We start from the raw sequence: 22,145 nt of genomic DNA on the forward strand, positions 1-22,145 counted from the left end.
AGGGAGACCACTGACCTGGCTATCTCTTTCTGCTAATGTTTTTTCTTTTCCTTTAGGGTGGGGTAGGGTAGGGTGTGTGTGTGTGTGTGTGTGTGTGTGTGTGTGTGTGTGTGTGTGTGTGTGTGCACGCGTGTGTGTGCGTGTGTGTGTTTGCTTTTGTTGGTTTGGGAATGTGTATATTGTTTTATAGTATTTGGGGGTTCTCCCTTAGCTCCCTACCACAAACAGTAGACGATGGGAATATACTAGCTACATTCGATGTTAGCAGCCTATATAGCAATATCCCACACAATCTAGGAAAAGAAGCTATCGCATATTGGATTGACAAACATACACAGACTTTACACCCCAGATTCAATAAACAATTTGTGATTGATAGCATCGACAAAATCCTCAATAACAACTCCTTCCAATTCAATAAAGACAACTACATCCAAATACTAGACACAGCAATGGGTACCAAAATGGCACCGACATATGCCACCCTTACATTCGCCTTCCTAGAAGAGACCCTTTATGAAAGGATAGAGAAAAAGTAAGGGCACAATATAAAAACACTCTTCATAAAATCTTGGAAAAAATACCTAGACGACTGCTTTATCCTCTGGAGAACCTCATGGGGGGATATCAAAGAACTCCACACTTTACTACAAAATCTACACCCAAAAATAAACTTCACACTAGAACAAAGCCCCACAGAACTACCTTTCCTAGACATCCTAGTAACAATAAAAAACAACAACATAATCACAGACATCTACCACAAACCCACAGACACTCAACAATACCTCCACTTCAAAAGCCACCATCCTAAAAACTGTCTAAAATCAATACCCTACTCCCTAGCACGTAGAGTCTGCACCATAGTAACAGACAGACACCTCCGTTCAACTAGACTGAACGAACTACAAATAACACCGCGGAAAAGAGGATACTCACTACCACTAATACAGAAAGGTATTGAACTGGCTGAAAAAATTCCAATAGACCAACTAAGAACCCCAAAAGAACACAACAAAAAACAAATTCTAGCATACGTCTCTACACACAACACAAACAACCCAGAACTATTCACACAGATAACAAAAAACCTTATCCTCCTCAATCAGAACGACAAACTAAACAACACACTTAAAACAACAAAAATAATAAAAAGCCAACGCCAACCCAAAAACTTAAAACACATCCTAACTTCCTCAAAACTCGTCCCACATACTACAAAAGGAGTTACAAAATGCAACAAACCGCGATGTGGAGTATGTGACATAATAATAGAAGGTAACACATACACATTCAAAAACCAAGCACAAACATTCAAAATAAAAAAGGATCTAAATTGCACCTCCAGAAATGTAGTATATGCACTAAGATGCACAATATGCAACAAATCCTACATAGGCGCCACCAAAACTTTCAGCAATAGAGTGGCCTTACATAAGAGCAACATCAAAATTGCAGATAACAGACACTTCTATGTTTCAAAACACGTACACACATGCAGTGAAAACAGCTTCAAAATAATGCCAATCTTCCAAACAGACAATTATTTTTATTTACTTACACAGGAAAAAACATTCATCACCAGATTCACTCCTGAACTGAACAGAGCCTAATATCATCACACAAAAACATGAAATGCAAGGTACACTCGCATGCACATCCATACACATACACATATACACACCCACACATAAATCAGAACCGACACATTAAAACACACACACGTGTGCGCATACAACCACACACAGACATAACACCCCTATCTCTAATACAACACACTGAACAATACCAACCCTACTTAACCTCGAAACCAACAACACTAGGAAACACCTAGAACCATAGTATAATATCTGTTCCAACACCTCGCTCCCTCCTCAGTCAGTGGAGGAGAACCCCCTCATGACTGAAACAACTATCATCCCTTCTATCATCCCCCTCCCATACCTATACCCCCTCCAATGCCCCCCCCTCTGGGGAACAAAATGTCCCCCACACTAGGAACCGATCCTGGGTCTGGCCATACCCACATGGGGAGACAAATAAATAGAAACATTAAAAAATCCCCTATACATATTTTAAATACACCCCTCTTTCTAAACAAACATAATATAAGGAATACCCAAAAGACTAAAACGAAAAATCACAATACTAAAATCCAAGAATCCAAAAAATAAATATCAAAATAGAATGAAAGCACCCCTACCCTTATTTCAGAAGAGCTAGTTCCCCCTCCTCACACATACACATTAGTAACGACCTCACCTCGGACCACAGTCGCCTTCCTAAGGAAGCAAATAACCCCCAAATACTATAAAACAATATACACATTCCCAAACCAACAAAAGCACACACACACACACACACACACACACACACACACACACACACACACACACCCTACCCTACCCCACCCTAAAGGAAAAGAAAAAACATTAGCAGAAAGAGATAGCCAGGTCAGTGGTCTCCCTTGACAAGCCTAATAAAAGAGCAATAAAAGAGTAATAAAAATTGAGCATGCCAATGAATAATAAACACTTATAAGCCTCCACCCCTTGGAAAAACTTCAAATTAACTACGAAAATCGCCATTTTTACATCTCCAACACATTTGAAAATAATTTCTGACGAGGACGCATCACAGAACGTCTGAAACGCGCGTAAAAACTATTTCAATGACTTAAAAACATTATTACAATGATCCAAACATAATTCCCAATGAAAAACTAAGACACGGAATAATAAACTAATGTTAAAAAATACACATTGTTGGTGACTACTCCCTTATTTAAATATACTTCTTTCTTTCGTTGGAATTTCTTAGCCCATTTTATATAAATATATATATATATATATATATATATATATATATATATATATATATATACATATATACAACAAATTTATATATATATATATATATATATATATATATATATATATATATATATATATATATATATATACACACACATAATTCCACAATAACCAACCAAGAGGGCCATATATCACAGCATGTGTTTTAAATGTGTCAAAATGTTTTATGTTCATTTAATGTAAAATAGCAACAATAAGTCATTGTGATGAATCAAATTTTTATGACTATGATGATAAAGTGGAATTTTCTATTTTTGTAGAAATCAGTAAAGCGTTAAAATATATATAGCATTTTGCATTAAAAATAAAAGTTAGTTATATTCAAGCAATGACCTATTTACTTGAATGGAAAAAAGAAATTGCAATATAAAAATTTTGTCTATTTCTTCCATAACTGTAACTCCAAAAATATACAGCATTTCTCTCTCTCTCTCTCTCTCTCTCTCTCTCTCTCTCTCTCTCTCTCTCTCTCTCTCTCTCTCTCTCACACACACACACACAAGTTAACAAATTTACCAAATTTTCATTACTAACGATTACTATATTATCCAATTTCTACTGTACACTCTTTAACCTTATTCTCGAGTGGCCTCAAGGCCTTGATGCATGTGTAAAACACACACACACACACACACACACACACACTTTTGATGGAATGGGTTCTCTGACTATATTCATTTTCAAAACTAGAAGTAAAAGAAATTCCACCAAAGAAGGAAAGTAATCAAATGGAAAGAGATAAAAAAATATATTCTGAACTTCAATTGGTCTAGAATACATATTAATAAGAAAGCAGAATAAAAATATTTTAAATATATGCCCTAACCAATATTTCTTCTTGTGTTGTCTTGAATCATTGGCGGTGAAATATTTATGAAGTTTGTGTGCAATAATGCTTGCTCACTGATTGCAGCCAGAAGCTCAAACCAGTCCCCTGACCTCCTTAGAGCAAGGGTCTTGGTTCATCTTTTTTAATCTCAAAGAAAGCATTGAGCACTGCATATAAGTGTAAACCAGAAACTTTAAGCCAGTCCCCAAAAGCCGATACTCACAATGCATACATCAAATCCATTGCCAAGATTGCTAGAAAAATGATTGGATCATTCTACTGCTCCAGAAGGTAACTCACTCCTGACACAATCCTCTACTTGCATGAGTACATCCTAAGATGGAGTACTTTTGCTACATCTGGAGAGATGCTGCTTAAAGCACCCTTTTCTGCCTTGGCAGGATATAGAACCGACTTCAAAATCTAGTGGGAGATATCTTCTTCTCTTTCCTTGCAGCCTCTTTTTCACTGAATAAATATTTCTAGTCTTTCTCTACTCTATCATTATTTTCATGATAAATACTCGACAGAGCTCCAATCTATATGGCTTACTCCCCCTCCATTGCAAAACATTCGCAACAAAACTCCTCTAACTACAACCACTGTCAATAATTTCTCTTTCACCCTCTGTGTACTTAAAAGTAGACAGAACTTCCATGAGCAAAACTTTTTTTCCTAGTTGTTTCTCAGATTATTACAACATGGTCGTTTTCAAGTTCAATGTTTACAAATTCTGGTTGAGCCATCCTATTGAATAATCAAATTCTGCCCATTTACAACCATGGTTATTGATTTTCACGGTGATATCACACTGTCCATTTGACAAACCAAACCTTATCCTCAAGTGGCCTGAGGCAACTCATTAGTACAAAAATACACAAAAACAATATATATATATATATATATATTACCAAATATATGCTTATAATATATATATTTAATGAAGTTATTCAAAATTGCCACAATGAATTAAGCTCAAAATAAATGGAGGTGGGCGTCTACGAAATTGCCCCCCTCCACCTTTAAATTCCACAATTGACATTTTCTTTTTTAATTTTTTTTTTCCAGTTAATCTCATCGATTAGAGACTTAACTTTAAAATTAAAAAAATATGGGAAAATTTTTTTTTATGATTTCAATCATTGGGGATCAGTTTTCAATCATAAAATTCTACTAAATTGAATACCCACTTTCTGGCTATTATCGAGAAAAAATGGCGACTTTCTGACGTCACCAGTGAATATAAAAAAAGTGTAAATCGTGGAATTTAGACGTGGAGGGGGGAATTTCGTAGACGTCTGCCAAAATAGATTTACACTTTCAGAACATATATTGTTAATATACTTCTTCCTCAAACAGTCAGTCTCAACTTAATCGCCATCTGGTCAAAAGAAATTACAACAACAACAACAACAGCAACAACAACAACAGCCATGAGAATATTACTCCAAACATACTTTCTTTTATCGATAGACAAGGGGAGATAACTCAACAGTTTTAACTCGGATTAACATATATAACTTTCCAAGAAAAAAGACAAAAAAACTGTATATTCTTTCTCGAGGAACTAATACAAGTCTCTGATGATTTGTTTGGTATATTCATGCCATCCAATGAAACATGTGTAAGATACAATAATAAAACAATATGAATGTGAATTAAGTGAATAGCTCTGTAACATTGGAATGTTTTATGAAGTTATATAATAGCAGAAAGAATTGGCGTTGCTCGAAACTGAATGAGGATTACTACAATTTACCTTTTGCTATGTTTTTACTACCCCCACCCAACTCTCTTCTCTTGTTTCGCTTCCTAATATAGTTGGAAAAAAATGAAATGTTGGAAAATTCTCTGAATTAGTGTCTAATGCATATCGTTCAAATTTCATTAAAATTGGATATATATATATATATATATATATATATATATATATATATATATATATATATATATATATATGTGTGTGAAAGTGTCTGTCTGTGTGTGTGTCTGTGTTTACATTTCCCTACGCAATAACTCTGTCAATTTTTAGTCAGCAGACTCAAAATATGATATACAGGGTACTGAGATTTGGGAAAATCGATGTGATCGGTTTTTGGCCAGAAATTTGTTCAACAATTTTGGGCCTAAACACTTGAAATTTTAGATATAGGTTCTTTGGACATGGATCTAACTTAATAACTGGATTTGAGCCAAAAACAATAAATTTTAAGGGGTCATAATAAGGGTCAAAGTTAAAAAAATTGACCACTTCTTTTTTTTTTTTTGCTCAGCATACACCTCCAAATACCCGGGAAATGCCGGGCACCCATGCTAGTATATATATATATATATATAATATAAAGCTGAACTTCTGGTCATGAATAGGCTCCTATATGGTTGACTATTATAGAAAACTAATTACATACAATGATAGACGATGTATCGAGACACAGGAATGGGTATGTTTGATCTAGCATAATGATGATTCATTAAAATCATCATCAACGCTCTGATCCCCATCTGGCATCAATTGAAATGGATGGCTCTCGTCTCGGAGAAGCCCCATGTTTTGACAAGCTTCTGGGCTTGACCTTCACTCCTGACCTGAAATGGAACACGTACATCAAGTCTGTTGCCAAGGTCGCTGGAAAAGAAGATATCTCACTACTGATGCAATGTTCTATCTATATAAAAGCCAAGTACATCCAAGGATGGAATACTACTGTCATATCTGGGCAGGAGCTGCTAAAAACAGCCTATCCTGCCTTGACAAAGTACAAAATAGGCTTCGTGGCTTAGTGGGGGATTCCCTTTTCTCTTCCCTGCAACCTCTCTCCCACAGAAGAGACGTTGCAAGCCTATCCTTGTTTTATCGTTATTTCCATGGCAGGTGCTCGTCTGAACTCCAATCTCTGGTCCCCCCTCACCAATCTTTTACAAAAAAAACCTGTCTCGCTGAATCCTTTCCCCACTCTTTATCTATGCCTAAATCAAAACGTAGATTCCATGAACAAAGCTTCTTTCTTAGAACTGCACGCCTGTGGAACTCTGTTCCGTTATGCCTGCTTCCCTCCTGACTACAACTTGGATGTCTTCAAGTCCAACGTAAACAAATTCCTGATGAACCGCCCCCTTAAGTAGACACTCTAAATATCCACACTAACGTACTGTACTTACAATAATCTTTATCCCTGAGTGGCTTCCGGGCCTTGATAAGTGGTGACCACTTTGAAAAAAAAAAAAAAAATGTGGGGTCTGCGTACGCACCTGGTCCACAAAGTATGGAAACAAAAAATTTAAAAATAAAAAAAAAGTTTACAAGTGTTTTTGATATAGATGTACATAATAATACTTTGATAAGTATGTTTTAACTTAAATAGGGATGGTATAATAAAATTGTGAGGCCTGCGTTTGCGACTGGCCTCCATAGAATGGAAATAGGCACAAACTTTAATAAAGACTTTTCATATCTATCTGCGTAAGTATACTTTGATAATTATGTTTCAGTTTGAAGAAATATGGTATAATAAAATTATGGGGTGTTCGTTCACGCCTGACCTCCATAGAATGGAAATATGTCACAGAGTTTAACAAGGTTTTTTAATATAGATCAACAGAATATTGTGATATGTGTTTCAGTGTGAACAGGTATGGTATAATAAATTATGGGGTTTATCTATTTTATTTTTACTTTCATCATATTTTGCTTTGGTTCTCATACCCCCCAAAATCGAAGTGTCTAATGCATATCGTTTAAATTTCATTAAAATTGGATATATATATATATATATATATATATATATATATATATATATATATATATATATATATATATAAGTGAAAGTGTCTGTCTGTCTGTGTGTGTACATTTCCCTACGCAATAACTCTGTCAATTTTTAGTCTGCAGACTCAAAATTTGATATACAGGGTACTGAGATTTGGGAAAATCGATGTGATCGGTTTTTGGCCAGAAATTTGTTCAACAATTTTGGGCCTAAACACTTGAAATTTTAGATATAGGTTCCTTGAACAAGGATTATTACAACCCTTCTTTTCATAACCTATCATACTTTCATAAATCAGAGTCCATTTTCTGTAGGCTGTTTTTGAACCCAGTCAACGACGGGTACTTTTGCTAGTATATATATATATATATATATATATATATATATATATATATATATGATTAGTTTTTTTGGAAAAAGAATTCCAGCAGAGTGCTCAATTAAAAGGAAAATCCAAATTGTAAGAGCGTATTTATATTTTGTGTACAGAAAGTTGTTAGTTGAGACAAATCATTGGTACCGTCGGTTTCAAGCCCGATAATAAGGCCTGTTTAAGGTATCCTTATCAAGCTCTCTTCAGCCAATGTTGGCTGAAGAGAGCTTGATAAGGATACCTTAAACGGGCCTTATTATCGGGCTTGAAACCGACGGTACCAATGATTTGTCTCAACTAACAACTTTCTGTACACAAAATATTTGAAGTTTTATGAGGATTCTGTCCTCACGGGTCACTTAGAGATGGAGTACATAGACATTCAGCATATGAGAGTGTTATGCAGAGATTTCCATTACCTTTCCCATAAAGTTTTATACATATGATTTGAATTTCATAAAATTAGGATATATTTAAAGTTTTTAGGAGGTTATCCTCACAGCTCTGTTAGGGGTGCATTTAGAGATTTTAGAACACTTTTATTGTCTTCCCTATTACACAAGGATACGCACTTAAATTTTATGTAGATTTGCTATCCTTTCTTTCATAAGGAAACACTCAAACATCACACAGACATAAAGAAGGGGTGGCAATTTTTATAGCTTTCTCATGGAAAATAGTTAGCTTTTTTCTTAAATTAAAAAATAAATTTCGCTCATTCTTTATAGAAAATGGCTGTGACAACTTTAGATGATTCCTTATATTTATGTTTACTAACTGATCAACAGACAATGAAATTTTCCTTTTAAAGTTTTTTTACGTTTGTTTAGCATACTTTTATAAAATAGGCGTTTATTTCATTCGCCTTTTTTTTTTTTTTAGTTTTCTTTTAATATAGACGAATATTTGGCAGTTCGGAATAACAACTCGTTGTTCTAAGAGAGATAAGTGTATTTTACTAAAACAAAATTTCTTATAATTACTGAAATGTTATGTTTTAAAAAAATTACAATACCGTTGAATTTTACATTTTTTTTTGTTTTTATTAATTTTATAAAACTTTGTTACATTAAATGAAGAAACTGAAAAAAAAAACAAAATCATTTTTTTTCTCACAATTTGTATGAAAATAGAGTTAACCCCCTTAGAAAATGAGTTATTATTCCAAACTAGCATGGGTGCCCGGTGTTGCCCGGGTGTTTGGAGGTGTATGTTAAGCAAAGAAAAAGAAAAAAAAAGTGGTAATAAGAAGGCAAGCTTGAACCCGCACCGCAAAGGAGGAAAAGAACGGGAAAAAAACCTGACGTCTTTGCTGTTACGACCATTGCCAAACCGGAAGTGATGTACGTTTTAATTAAGGCTAGACAATCGAAAGGAGAGAATGACTTTCGAAAATATCGGCGAAAAAAGTGCCCCCTACCCCTGTAGAAAAGTGCCCAGTTAAAGGTGAAGAAATTAATGTTTTTAGCAATTTTTCAATATTTTTTCGTCTGAAAGGTTGAACTTCAAAATGATACTGATCTTGTGAAAATCCGTCGCCTCTGTCGAAAGTTTTAGACATACATACATACATACATACATACATACATACATACATACATACATACATACATTTATATATTGGTAACTTAAATCTTCGACCCAAACTGATGAAAAAGCTTGCCCTATCTCTGAATACCATTTATGTAAAATTTCAAATGTTTAGACTAGAAATTTTGTGAGTAATTTGGTAGAAACTGCGGAGGTCAAATTTTTTTTTAACTTTGACCCCTATTATGACCCCTTAACATTTATTGTTTTGGCCTCAAATCAAGTTATTAAGTTAGATCAATGTCCAAGGAACCTATATCTAAAATTTCAAGTGTTTACACCCAAAATTGTCGGAGGAGTTTGGTAGAGTTCTCAAAGGTCAAATCGTTGAACTTTGACCGCTTAACAGCCAAATTTCTTGCCGAAAACCGATCACATAGATTTCCCCAAATCTCAGTACCTTGTATATCATATTTCGAGCCTGTAGACTTAAAATTGACAGAGTTATTGCGTAGGGAAATGTACACAGACAAACACACAGACACGTTCACTTTTATAGATAGATAGATAGATAGATAGATAGATAGATAGATAGATAGATAGATTGCAGAATATTTATTAAAACTGTTTCCAGTGATAAAATAAATCTTTGTCATCGTCACATGATCTTATAAACTAACGTGTTTACCAACTATGACATCATCTTGCTTTAAATACTTAACTTATTGTTGATAACATAATGTTTATACAATTTTGCAGCGTAAATAACTTTCCAAATATTTAATCTTTTCATACATGGGGAATTTTATTATTCATTTTTACAACTTAAACATTACAAGTTAATTCCTATTTCAGTCATCTAAATTATTTTATCAAGTGGATTTTGACTCGGTTAAACTACGTTTGCTTTTCTTTCATTGATTTTGAGTACATTTTTTTTTTTTTTTTACTTTCTTATCATTTTGTTCAAGCTGGAGATGGAGCATTCTATCAGATGTTAGACATTCACCCACTATCTCATATATTCTAACCAGGAGATCTTTTTGATATTCTAACCATCCCTTTAAGTGCAATTGTTTGAGTCTCTTTTACACTTGGTTCATGGGTATATTTTCCAGGTAGTTTTTGAAATTCTTTTTCATGAATCCTGTTGCTTCGATAATTACTGGAATGAGAGAAATCTTTCTAAGATTTCACTTTCTTTTCATGTCGTACATAAGACCTTGGTATTTTGTTATGAGTTAACTGAAACGTGGTGAAACAAAAACATGAAGATGAGGATAACAGCCCACAAAAAGAATGAATGCAAAAATGATCTTCTTTATCAAGCATTCTCCAATGTTTTGGATTCATAATAGGTGTTGATAACAGTTAAAAGTATGGTGGCATAAGAGAAATTGTAGTGGAATAGGAAAGTTTTATGGCTAAATGGTTCTATTAGAAGCTTAGCAGATTTAGCAGAAGTCAAGTTGATTGTTTTTCGGGGTAAAATATAGTCCACAAACTTGTTAGCATCAGTGATCCTTAATTTTCAGAGTAATAGGCAAACATTTTTTAGTTTTTCACAATCTATTTTATGTAGTTCATACCTTCTATAAATATAAAAGACAAATGCGGCACACGCATTTTTGTATGTCTTGAAAAGGCTTTTTTCGTCGACGGTCCCAGGGCCGGTAGTATCGTTTAGAAGTGTTCATATACCCCCTAGATAATAATATCTAGGATTTGGGAACGCAGGTCGCATCTAGATTTATTTACAGTGACTTTTACAAAATTATTGCTATTTTGGCTTCTCACGTGTGTCACGACCCGGTTAATGGATGACCGAATTGATTGGCAATCAGATCGAGACACAAAAATTTATTTTATTTTATATCCAATGTCTCATAATTATCTTCGGTTAATCGTCGGATGTCGGATCAACCAGCAAAAATGTCGGATCAACCAGCAAAAATGAAAATCAACAATTGTGTTGTTGAAATGCAAATAGATACTGGCAGTGAAGTAACTATAATACACAGAAATATGTGGGAAAAAATGGGAAAACCGTTTTTAACAAAAGCAACGTACAATTACGTCAGCTTGATGGCTCAGTTATAGCAATTATGGATTACTTTGAAGGTTCAATAGAACTAAAAGAAAAATATGAAGTAGTACCCATTATAGTTACAAATTGCAGAAAAATGCATGGACTATTGGGGAATAATGTATTAAAAATAAATTTAACATAGTTGATTACTGAGATAGAAATGGAAAAAACAGTAAAATTAAAAAATTATGAAGCTAGCCTGAAATTAAAAGAAAATGTTCCCCCCTCTTACTATGAAGCGAGAAAAGTACCAGTGTATTTATTACCATTAGTAATAGCTAAGTTGTGAAAGTTAATAAAGGAAGATTTATTAGAACCTGCCCCTTCAGGAGGAAGTAAATGGGCATCACCCATTGTGGTATTAAAAAAAAAATATGGTGACTTGAGAATTTGTGGAGATTATAAAATATGGGATAAGCCATAAAGTTTGTGCCGACTCGTACCCTATTCCGAATGTGGAAGTAGCTTTACATAAACTTGCCGCAATGAAAGTATTTTTGAAAATAGACCTAAAATCAGCTTAGCACCAAACTCCCATAGATGAAAATTTTAAAGAAGTGACGACGATAAACACACCTATAGGCTTGTTAAGGTGAAAAAGGATGCCGTATGGCATAAAAATGGCAATAGCAATTTTTCAAAAAGCTATTGAAAAAGTAATAGGAAATGTTGAAAATACTATCTGTTATCAAGACGATATATGTGTTGGAGATTAAAATGAAGATGATTTCAAGAAAAAAACTGAAAATATACTGAACCGGCTAAGAGACGCTGGCATGACAGTAAATACAAAAAAGTGTGTAACCAACAGTAATGAAATATCATTTTTGGGTTACTCAATATCAAAGGAACGGATCTCTCCAGATGAAGCGCTAAAAGAGACAGTTCTAAAAGTGCCTACACCAAAAAATAAAAAAAGAGTTGAAGTTTTTTGGGGTTTGGTAAATTTTTTTAGAAAATATATACCAAAATATAATGAGTTGACAGAACCATTTGCGAAGTTAAGGAAAAAAAAAAATGCGGAATTCATTTGGTTAGAACACAAACAGAAAGCCTTTGAAAACTTAAAACAGATTCTGGTGAAAAAGCCAATAGTACAAATTTTTGACCCTAAGAAGGACATAACTCTAACTACTGACGCTAGTGAGCATTCCGTATCCAGTATTTTGTCACAAGATGGTCATCTTGTAATGTACTCATCGAGGAGATTAACAACAACCAAACACAATTATTCTAATATAGAAAGAGAGGCACTAGCAATAGTGTGGACAACGGACAGAGCAAGACAGTTCTTTATGGGGGAAAAATTCTTGTTGAAAAGTGATCACAGACAACTGGAATTTATTTCCAACCCAATAAAATAACTACCGAAAGTTACAACGTCCAGAATATTATGTTGGGCGATCAGACTGATGGCATTCGACTTTGACATTGAGTATGTTAAAGGGAATACGATACCGCATGTTGATGCTTTATCTAGATTGAGGTTTTATAGCGAGGATAAGGACAAAAATGACAAGGAATTTGAAGACACATTCCTGCACCTTGTAGAAACTGATTTAATATCTGTAGATAAAATGGCTACTGAAACTACAAATAACCCAGTGTTAAACAGAATAGTGTTGAAGATAAAAGAGAATCGCTGGGGAAATTGTTCAATGGCTGAAAGACTATTCAAAGACTGAATATAGAAAACGGGGTAATATGTAATGGAGACTTGGTAGTTCCCCCAGAAACAGTTCATAAAAAGTGTACATGATGACGTACATTGTGGAGTAGCAGCTACACAAAGAAGATTAAAATTGGAAGTATGGTGTCTGGCATACTCAAGAGATGTAGAGGACTACGTAAAAAGATGCACAGAACTCAGGAATTTCAAGCAAAAGAAAATACATGTGTGGCCCCGGGAGGCAGAACCGTGGAACAGAGTACACATGGATCATGCCTATGTCAATGAGATAGGACTATTATTAATATTAGTAGACGCATATTCAGGTTGGCCTGAAGTGGTGAAAATACCTGATAAAAAAGTACCACCGTAAAACAAATATTAAGAGTAATATTTTTGAGAAATGGGATACCGAGAATATTGGTGATGGATAACGCACCAGAATTTGCAGATTATGATTTGCATGAATGGTTAAGAAAAATAGGATGCAGACCTTACAAGACCCCTCCCTACCACCCTCAAAGTAACAGGATAGTGGAAAGGATGGTCCAGACGGTAAAGAAGGGCATAAAAGCATGCGTGCAACAAGAAGGAAAAAATTGATGCTTTCCTACCAAGATTATAAGTAAATTACAGAACAATTCCGCATGCAGGCAGGCCAGAGAGTCCATCTGCCTTAATGGGCAGACAATTAAGGTCCCCTTTGACTATGTCATAAGCCACAAATCAAAAGATGTGGTACAAAAGAAATAGGAATACAGAAACCGAGACAGCAGAATTTATTATGCAGAAAGGACATAATACTGCAATATTAAATGAAGAAAATGGGAACAGTGTTCTAGCTCATGCTGACCAAATAAGATCCCAAGGAGAACAATCGGATGAGGAAATACCTTCAGAGCTGGCCATTATTGACGTAACAGAAGAGTTACTGCAGAATGAGACTGCGGGCGAAGAAGTAGAGAGGGACGAGTTAGAAGAGGAAGAAGTAGAATGGGACAAGGCAGAAGAGGTAGATCAGAATATGCAGGAGGAACACTGCGATTATGGGGAAAGACATGATATATCTAGATCTCCAAGGAAAAGGAGAGAGATAAAGGAAGATGTTCAGGAGGGCACGAGAAGGAGTACAAGAAGTATTCGCGGCATAAAGCCCCTCCATTGTAGGGAGATGTAGTGATATGCAAGTTAAGTATAATTTACATATGAGCAGATAGCTCATATTTATAAATCGACACCAACTAAAACAGGTGGTTGTTGAACGCTTGCTTAGCGTTATACATGACATATCAATATATATATATATATATATATATATATATATATATATATATATATATATATATATATATATATATATATATATATCAGTCAATAAATGATCTAGGTCCCCCAAAAAACTTGTGTACCAAGGCTAAGAGACTTATTCTCTCAGTCTCCATATGTGGAAGAGTTCATTTTTATCTGTAGTGTTGACACATCAAAACAAAAACCGAGGCACTTTTTGATAATTTTTATATTTTTACGATATACGAAACCAGTGAAGTTGGTTTGGGGAAGGGTGCAATGAGGATAACTCAAACACGAAACGAGTAGACAAAAGCAACGCAATCATTGAAAACTAATTTTGTTGGCAACAAAACAGATACATCTCCAGAAACAAATATTTAACCTATTTTTAATGACTGCATAAATTTGCACAAAGTTTGCTTACAGAATGCTTCACATTTCTATTGAAATCTAAAAATTATGAGCACAAAGTAAAGCAATATTCATGATCCACGGGCGATGGCTGCAGGAATTTTAATTGTTTTTGAATTTTATAGTTTATACTTTTTATTCGTCAAATTAGGAATGGATGTTATTTGAATTATTCAGACTATTGTTGTTAAATTGAGTGCTATTTTTCCAAACGTTTTGGCCGATGTAACCTCTAACCTTTTTCATCTGTATTTTGTTGAATTCGGGAATCTTTCTGTTGAAGGCGAGAATCTGCACAGAATTTCGAATGGACCTCTTTATTTAATCCGTGTGCAAGAACCGGTGGTGTAATGGATAAAATACTTGGTGAAATTCAGTTTTAAAATTACACTCTTCTGGAGGCTGAGGGTTCAATCCTCAGTACAAGTGATAGTTAGAATACAATTGCAAATTACTTAGGACTTCTACTCGATCATGGCTGAAGGAATAAGAGCGTGGATTAAATAAAGTGTCTCGTTCAAAATTCCATGCAGACTCTCAAGTTCAACAGAAAGATTCCATAATTCAACAAGATATACCTGAAGAAGGCTGGAGGTTACATTCGACCAAAATGTTGTGAAAATAACACTCAAGATGAGAACAGTAGACCAAATAATCCAAATAATACTAATTATCAATCCTCATCTCAAAAATTCAGAAACACAAATTGGAAATGATTTAAAAATAATCCAAATAATACTAATTATCAATCCTCATCTCAAAAATTCAGAAACACAAATTGGAAATGATTTAAAAATAGTCTTTTGTTTTGAATTATTGAAAAGGGATCAAATAATGGTCGTTATATTTGTTTGGACATTTTAAAACTTACAGTAGCCAACTCCTATTACGTACTTCAATTTAAAATGAATTATCCCCTTATTGATTTTATTTTTACTTGATTATTCAATAATGTTTCATAGCAGTCAATTGGACTTGATTAATAATTTTTTTCTTTTAATTCTAATATTATATGGGGTGTTGCAAGAAAAATCCGACATTTAACAAAAAGTAAACGAAATACCAAGAGATGCTGAAGAGAGTGTGGAAGCCGTGGTTTCTCCTTTCACTGGTGTGTATCGTGATTCTATGTCATTTGTAAAATGGGATCCAGACAGAATGAGCTTCCGGTGACCATCTCCACAACCCCCAGTATGTTTGTGGTATTATGGTGAATGGAAACTCAAGGAAGGATTCTTGAACACTAAGTAGTATGTGTGTCTACCATCTATATTATCCCCAGTGCTAGTTCAATAATTTGGAGGAAGTGTGCAGCTCCTTCAAAGCTGTTTGTGACGAATAAAATTCAGAGGTGTTTTCTAACTCATATTCGGCCCATCGTGGATCTTTTGTTCCCACTTTCATGCGTAGAAACAAGACGCTTCTGATGTGTAAATGGCAGTCTATTATGCCTCATATCCAATGGGTAGTTAATACAAGGTACCCCTCTGGGTATCTAAGAAGTTTCTGAATTTTGGGCCCACTCAACCACATCTATATTCCTATGTCTGCAAAAGTAGGGATGCGATGACTACACTAGCTCACTGTTTTTTCAGTACCTGTCAAATCTTGCATTAGTTTCAGGCATCATGGTTATCTCCACTGTCACTGTGGAGGATAGCGCTGGCGTGCACATCTTAAATTGTTCTCCATTCCAGGCATGTGCGTCGGCTGTAGTTTGTTTTGCTTGCAATTAGGAAAATTATCTGGGGTAAATATGAATGACTCCCCACTTCTTGATACTTTGCTTGTGGCTTCTATTCTGAACCCCTCAAATTTATAGCATACTTTTTTTTAGGTGCTCCACCACTCTGCAAATGTGGCATTTAAGTCCAACTGCTGGACAATCCTTTTGAATCATCGACCCTCTAGGGTATGTCTTTCTGCATCCATTGCAACGGTTGGGGCTAAAGGGTCCTTGGTCTCCTTGTTGTGCTGTTCTTGGTTCAACCTGTCAAGTGGATGTGTTGGTTCATCAAAATGGAGAGTTGATCTTTTGGTTTTTGAACTTATGACATGTTGGGACGATTGCGAAGCATCTCTTTTCTTAGCTCAATGTTTTCTTTCTGAAGCTCTATTTCTTTCTTGCTCCATGGTGTTTGGTGGTGAGTACGTTCAATGTCCACTTTAGTGTTTACAAATTTCCATGCTTTACAATGTTTATCCTGTTTGTACCACCATGTAAAGTGGGAAAATGCATCCTCTAGCTCGTTGCTAAGATCTACATAAAAAGCAAATAGCTGCCCCCATCTGTTCTCTATATATAGCTATCAGGGGAGATCACTACCTGTTTTTTTCCTGTCTCAGGAGAGATAACTCCATGGATACTTCCTGTTATCAGTAGACGATGACCCTTTTAACGTTACACTTAGATGCTGGAAAGCCTTCTATTCTAACAGCCCCCCCCTCCCTCAAACTGCTAGACTTTGGCATTTCCTTCCTGCTCCTTCTTCTCTGGCTGTACTAACCTACAGGTTTAAATGTAATGTGAATAGACGTCTCACTCATCTCCTCACATAGTCCGCAGTAGACATCGTCCCAAATAGTATCCCTTTATGTCGAAGAGACAATATGCCTTGTTTGGGGTTGTTGTGAAGGAACATAACTGGCTATACACCGGTTACAAACTGTATATATATATTGGACTGTTTGGCAGACAGCGGCAGACAGCGGCAGACAAGCAGTCGCAGTAAGACGGATAGTCTTACGTGTTGATTATCAGACTTTCTTCCCCATACTTGTTACTATGTACTTCTATTTACCTTAGGCGAGCAGCCTTACGTTTCTGTATTATAAATAAACCCCATTACACATACCACTCGGTGTAACTCACGTTAGTCTTTATTTCCTAAGTATTTAGGAATATAACAATGGCGACGAAAGGATGTTCTTTCTCTTAACAGAGATAAATTACCGTACCAAGGACTGTGTACAATGCAAGGATTTTTTGTTTTACGAAAAAAACAAACTACACAAGGATTTTTGACCACGTGCGTCAATGAATTTAAAAATTTTTCCTACCTAAAGTAGCGAAAAGTACGGATTTTTCTTCGTAAAGAACTCACAAGAAATTATAGAAACATGTTCAAGGTAAAGTGGAATTTATATTTATTTTGACAAGTAAAAAAAAAAAAAAAAATGGTCGCAAGTTGAATTCGAAACTACACTAAAGGATTACGAGTTTCGAAAGAAAAAATATAAATACAACGACTATTGTACCATTTTATGCCACGTGGGAACGGCAGCCATATATTTTTTTTTGGAAAATTAATTGTTTGTTATTGCCTTTATATAAATAATTGGAACTATTTGTCGTGGGAAGTAAGAAATATTTTGTGTATGAACTTACGTTGTTGAAAAAAAAAAAAAAAAAAAAAAAAAAAGAATTATTTTACAAAGCCTGTTGAATTACTATGGATGAACTTTGTTGAAACGTGTTGTGTCTGCATATTGCTACTAATTTACGATATACGTAAATTTACGATTTTTCTTTGGAATTATTGTGTAGAATTCGAAAAGACATTTTTGTACTAGAAGCTAACATGGAACAATTAGCAGAGTTAACTAAGGCTCTAGCCCTTAGCATCCAGGAACAGACAAAAATGACTCAACAATTTTTAGCGCAACAACAACAACAACAACAAATTCAACAACAACAGCTACAGCAACAGCTGCAACAACAACAAGAAAGAACACAAAAAACTTTAGAGGCACAACAAGAACAAACAAACATACTACAACGACAAATGTCGACACAGCAAAAGAATTTAGAAAAGCTAATTCTAACGTCGACCGGGAAGAAGACTAATTTTTCTGCCGAGGGTATTTCAAGTTCACTAACGGAATTTCGTTACTCCCCGGATACTGGTGTTACTTTCCCTGCATACTACAGAAGATACGAAACAATTTTTACGAAAAGATGTTTAGACTGGACCGATGAGGAAAAAGTTACCCTGCTACTACAAAAACTGGGTACTGATGAAAACACCAAGTATGCAAATCTAATTCTACCAAAAAAACCGGAGGAGGTTTCGTTCGAGGAAACAATTAGTACCTTGTCGAAAATATTTGATAAAAGGGATAGCCTATTTCACTCTAGATACAAATGTTTGAACATTCAGAAGGCAGAAGCTGAAGACTATCTAGAATATGCTTGCACTGTGAACTGTTTATGCGAATCATTTAAATTGAATGAAATTTCCGCAGACCAATTTAAATGTTTAATCTTTGTACAAGGTCTCACAGCACCAAGGGACAAAGATATACGTTCACGGATCCTAACAATTATGGAGGCGGATCCTAACATAACATTGCAAAAAGTCACTGAAGAGTGTCAACGTCTGATTAACATAAAGAAAGACAACACTCGCATTGAAGAGAAAAATATTTTTAAGGTGCAGCAAGTAAAAAGGCAAGGGACCACAAGAAAGTCCAGGTTCCAAGAACACAGGATCCTTAAAGGATACAAAGACCCAAAGCTAAAGTGTAAATGTTGTGGTAGTTTAAGACACAACAATAAGACCTGCTGGTTTAGGAACAAAATATGTTATGAATGTGGTCTCAGAGGTCACAAGGGAACATACTGTGCCCAGAAGAAAAGACAAGGGACCGATAATGTAAATACGCTTCGCATGAATAAAGAAAAAAGCTGCGAAAGACGGAAATATGTTGATGTTCGGATAAATGGACATCTGGTTACATTGCTTCTGGATAGCGGTGCAGATATTAGTATTATAAATGAAGATATATGGAAAAGGATAGGTCGACCTGAATTAACGAAAACCAGAAAGACGGCGAGAAGTGTGTGCGGCAAAAGATTAGAGTTCAAGGGAGAATTAAAATGCAAAGTGACATTCGCTAACCAGACTCATAAATCCAAAGTGTACGTCGTACCAGGAAAGAATACATGCCTGTTTGGGGTAGATTGGATTGTCCTGTTTAATTTATGGGAGAAACCCATAAATTCGTTTTGTAACGTTTTAACTGCAGAAAAAGCAAACCAAAGGGAAGACTTCCTGAAGGATTTGAAAACTGAATTTCCCAATGTTTTTGCCGAAGGACTAGGACTCTGTATTAAGACAGAGGCAAAATTTGAATTAAAGAAAAATGCCACTCCAGTATTCAAACCTAAAAGGAATGTGCCTTTTTCAGCGATGGACGCAATTGAAAAAGAGTTGGATAGACTTCAACAACTGGAAGTCATTGAAAAAGTTAACCACACAGATTGGGCAAGTCCAACCGTGTATGTAAAAAAAAAAAATAACAGAATAAGGGTCTGTGGAGATTTTTCAACGGGTTTAAATGACTGTCTATTGGACCATAATTATCCCCTTCCGTCCGCAGAAGATCTGTTCTCTAAGCTTAACGGAGGAAAAATTTTTTCTAAGATAGACCTCTCAGATGCTTACTTGCAAATTAAGATCAGCGATGAATGCTCCAAATACTTAGGCATAAATACTCATAAGGGCATTTTTAAGCTAAAGAGGCTTCCTTTTGGATTAAAGGTTGCTCCTGCTATTTTCCAGCAAATTATGGACACGATGCTGGCAGGGTTGGAATTTTCAATGGCCTACCTTGACGATATCCTAATTAAAAGTGAAAATTTGCAAGATCATAAGAAGCATGTAAAAGAAGTATTCAAAAGAATACAGGAATTTGGTTTTAAATTGAGCCCAGAAAAATGCGATTTTTTTATGAAAAAAATTAAATATCTAGGTCAAATAATCGACAAAGAGGGTCGAAGACCGGATCCACAAAGGACTGAAGCAATTGAAAAGATGCCTGCTCCAGATTCAGTGACAAAATTAAAATCGTTTTTGGGATTAGTTCAATACTATGCAATTTACATCCCTAACATACATAATTTAAGAGCTCCTCTTAACGAGTTACTGAAAAAGGGTGTTAAATGGAACTGGAATAAGGAATGTGAATCTGCTTTCCAAAATATCAAAAGATGTCTACTGTCAGACTTAGCATTGGCACATTTCAATCCAGAAAAGGAACTAATACTAGCAACGGACGCCAGTGATTACGGTGTTGGCGCTGTATTACTTCACAAGTATGAGGATGGTAGGACAAAAGCTATCGCCCATGCTTCAAGAACGTTGGTTGCAGCGGAGAAAAATTACAGCCAAATTGAAAAAGAGGCGCTGTCGATAATATTTGGAATTACAAAGTACAATCGATTTCTCCATGGACGATCTTTTATTTTGCAAACCGACCATAAACCCCTACTTACCATATTTGGATCAAAGAAAGGCATTCCCACACATACTGCGAATCGATTACAGCGATGGGCTGTAACCCTCTTAAACTATCAGTTTAAGATGGAACATGTATCCTCAAAAAAGTTAGGACACGCAGATGCATTATCACGGTTGATCCCTAAAAGAAGCGAAAGTTTCGAAGAAACGGTAATTGCTGCGCTTAAAGACGAAAGCGAATGTACAAGTTCAATGTGTAATATGATACGTGAACTTCCGGTAACTTTCGAAAAAATAAAAAAAGAGGCAGTAAATGACATTTTCATTAAGAAAATGAAAAATCAATTGGGATGGATAAAAAAAAATAAAAAGGTAGATCAAACAACGCCTTTTTCCATCTGTGAAGATGTGCTCATGTATGGTGAGAGGATCGTAATTCCACTAACGTTACAGAGGAAAATTCTGAAGGAATTTCATACAGGTCATCCGGGCATTTCGAGAATGAAATCCCTTATGAGAGGATATGTGTACTGGCCTGGTATGGACAAGGAAGTTGAAAAATGTGTCAAGACATGCAGAGGATGTCAATTAGCAGCTCGAGATCCTCCAGTAAAAACGACGCCATGGCCAAAGACGGACCTACCCTGGTCACGTCTGCATATTGATTATGCGGGACCTATAAATGGTTATTTTTACTTGATTATTGTAGATTCTTTTTCAAAATGGCCAGAAATATTTAAGTTTAGACATCCAACAGCAAAAAACACTGTGAGTGCGCTTAATGAAATTTTTAGCCGTTTTGGAGTGCCAAAAACCTTAGTGAGCGATAATGGAACAGCATTTACTGCTCATGAATTCAAAGAATTCTGTGACTCACTAAATATTCTACATATGACAACACCTGTGTACCATCCACGATCGAATGGGTTGGCCGAAAAATTTGTAGATACGTTTAAAAGGGCACTTAAGAAAAATCTTACTACGGACACAGACGAACAATGTATTCAAACATTTTTAGCAATTTACAGGGTGACACCAAATCCTAATAATAATGTCAATTCTTCCCCGGCTG

Source organism: Euprymna scolopes, chromosome 11 (assembly GCF_053919585.1).
Source record: "Euprymna scolopes isolate OS-2025 chromosome 11, ASM5391958v1, whole genome shotgun sequence".
Lineage (NCBI taxonomy): Eukaryota > Metazoa > Mollusca > Cephalopoda > Sepiida > Sepiolidae > Euprymna > Euprymna scolopes.